The 3,284-nt window shown below is 36.4% G+C and overlaps 1 pseudogene; it reads right to left on the bottom strand.

Moving 5' to 3' along the window:
- Nucleotides 1-896: 896 nt before the first annotated feature.
- LOC100610112 (malate dehydrogenase, cytoplasmic-like) lies at nucleotides 897-1,941 on the bottom strand (annotated as a pseudogene).
- Nucleotides 1,942-3,284: the final 1,343 nt, after the last annotated feature.

The following is a 3,284-nucleotide window of genomic DNA, read 5'->3' as shown; positions in this document are numbered from 1 at the left end:
ACCACAATGTCTAACTTAAACAAGGTCACATTCACTTAGATAAAACACGGCATATTTTGATCGTCAGTCAAACATTATGAGTAAATTGTATTAAAGAGTCTGACTTTATTTTTGATGTTTGATGATGACATCTTTCAGGTCTCACGTGTCCCTGTTTCTCCTGTCCCACACATCTGGGCAAAACAGCAAGAAAGTCTGGGTGCTCACTTCCTTGGGCACCCAGGATGACATTCAACCATGAAAAGTCCTGATCGATTCCTGTTAAATAAATATTCACATTTTACCTTAATATGTGATCTTGCTTTTTTCCCTGAAGTTAATAATTGTCTTAATCTTTAATTGCTATATTTTCTATGTACCTACCGTAAGTTTACTCCCAAGCCTTTGAGTGTACCAAAATGAATTGCAATACTTTCAAGTATATGAGATGAGCTATGATCTATTTTCTTTTGAAAAATATCTTTGAGGCCTTAATTCGCTGCTCCAATCTGAACTAATTTTTATCCAGGCTTGAACTGAAGCACAGCTGATGCCTAGGACTTTCCCACCTCCTCAGTCTAAAAATGCCTTTCTTTTTCTTTCTCTTTTCTCAATTCTAGGCAGCCTCCCTTAAGGTTAGAGACATTCCCAAAAGATGTTGCTTTTGCTTAGACATATAGTACACTGCAGACAATTGCAAATGTTTCTGCTTAATACGTTTTATAAACTCTTTCCAATACTTTTAGTATATTTTATTATTTTTCATTTGAGTATATATTTATTTTAAAAGCAGCAGTAACAGCATAATAAATTGTCATTTAAAAATATGTACCAAGAAGCACATACTCTTTAATATGTTTTCTGTACATGTAATTTAAGTATAACATTATTATTATTTGGTACTAGAGTCAAAGATGCTATTTAGGTTCTTGAGCTTTGGCACATTTAGTAACATCAAAATGATTTTCTAGTCAGGCAAAGAAAAGAACTTCAAAACTAGTTTATTGTCCAATACTTCATAAGTAGCTCCTTTGCAGTAAGATCCATCACCTTACATGAGAAATCATTAATAGGGAGAACTTAAACTTCCAGGTCTCATTCTTGATTATCACAGCAGAGCAGCAGATCATCAGGCATACCATAAGAGCTGCCATCAGCGGTAACACCCATGGACACAAACTCACCCTCTGGTGTTTCAAACCAGATATCTCTGACAGTCAGAGATAGCTTTTATGGCAGATATTGCACTGGATAGTATTCAAGCTTTGATGAAAGCAGCATCATGCTGCTGCAGTCATGATGAATTCTCCCTGAGGCAGCTGTCATCTTTCAGAGCTTCATAAGCACTAATTTCCTTTTCTTGCAATTTCTCCTTGGCATGGTTGACATCTGGATACTGAATTGAGGAATGGTCTCCCTAGATAATGACATTCTTCGCATTTTCAGCAGTCACACCAAGTTTAAGAGTGATTTGTGCTTCATCTCAGTTGTGATTCAAATGAATTAAGCAACTGAAGTTCTTGGGGATAGATGGAGCTGACATGAAGAAAATCAGGCAGATGGTATTAACTGGATTTTCCATTATGATAAATTTAACTTCTTGGTATATTTCTTCAAGGTTGCATCTTGGCATTTGAAGATTTTCACATGTGCTTTAAGTAAATCTTTCTTCTCCATGCCTTCCCTTCTTGGCATGGAGCCCCTAAGAATGGCCACATCCAAGTCTTTGAAGACCAGCTCTTCTTTGTCTGCTGCAATGACATATTTCCAAAGGGAAAGGGCACAGTCTTGCAGTTTCATTAGGACACCATCCAGGACACTCATCATAGGGATGATATGCATCAGCAAAAGAATTGTAGGCTGGTTTTTACCAAAGACACATCCATTTCCAATACTGTACAGCACTGAATATGCAATTCGACCAGTTGCTTCTTTCACAAGGACTCTGATTGGTTCAGACATAATTGGGAACGTTGGGGACAAATTCAGCACCTGCAAAATGAGCCTCATTGATAGAGGGGACCTGACTCCCTCTGTGGGAGGCAGTCAGGTCACTTCTACCATGGAACCGACTCCTATTTTTATGGCATCACTGCCTGATGATTCTATTAAATAGACTTTGTCAATGTACAGAAAAATGTAATACAATGTGACTTTTTTCAATGATGGTTATAACACATTTTCTGACAACATTCTCATTCCCTACCTGCCAAGTGTAAAAACGGTATCTTCAACATATGACTAAACTAAAAAGAACAATAAAGTAAGAGATTTACATTTGCTGAAAAGCATTTCAGAATTAGATTGCCTTTTCATGGACATATTATACAAAGCATCAAGTAGTCACAATTGAATGGAAATTCTGAAGATGCTCAAACACCACAGAGAAGTGCCTACATTATATAGACCAGGCATATTTTTATTTTGTTCTATTAAATTATTATTATTTTAACATAATGTACGTTATTTAGAAAATCAAACAGCCCTACAGAACTATAATGAGAAAGAGCAGCCCCATGCCTCACTACTGCCTACCCTGAAATGTCACTACCTAGATGTTTCTATTGTCCACTATTTAAGCATATTTTGTTATGTGCCTAAGCCATATCTTTATACCCCTCTTCATTATTCACTTTTAGGGCAAGAGGAGATAGTAACAGGTAGTGGATAAATTCTTACTTGTTTATTCCCTTTGTGTCTCTGTTTCCTTTTCTGTAACATGGAGACAAGAATACAGCACAGTTTTATTTGAGGATTCAGTGATTTGACACTTCTATAACATCTAGAAAAACACAATGTCACAATATAAGTGTTTAATAAATGTCAAGTTTTGTCAATTATTTACAGTTAATTAACAAAATGTTTTAATTCTTATGGTACCCCTTTTCCCACTGTCTTAGTCCATTTGTGCTACAGTAAGAAAATACCTAATACTGGATAATTTATAAAGAATATAAATGTATTTCTTATCATTCTTGATGCCAGAAAGTCCAAGATTGAAGTGCCAGCAGTTTTGGTGTCTGGTGAGGCAGCTCTCTGCTTCCAAGATAATGCCTTGTTGCTGCATCATCCAGAGAGCATTCAAACTATGTCTTCATGTGGTCAAGAGCAAAAGTGCTAAGCAAATCTTTGAAGCCTGTTTTTTAAGTGCATTAATCCCATTAACAAGGGCAGAGCCCATGTGACTTAATCATTTTCCAAAAGACTCCACACTGTAATACCATCACTTTGGAGTTTAAATTCCAACATTCGAATTTTGGAGGGACGGGTGCACTCAAACCATAGTACTCATTGACACATACGCA

This window comes from Pan troglodytes, chromosome X, assembly GCF_028858775.2.
Source record: "Pan troglodytes isolate AG18354 chromosome X, NHGRI_mPanTro3-v2.0_pri, whole genome shotgun sequence".
Taxonomy (NCBI): domain Eukaryota; kingdom Metazoa; phylum Chordata; class Mammalia; order Primates; family Hominidae; genus Pan; species Pan troglodytes.
This window is presented reverse-complemented; position numbering and strand designations above follow the sequence as displayed.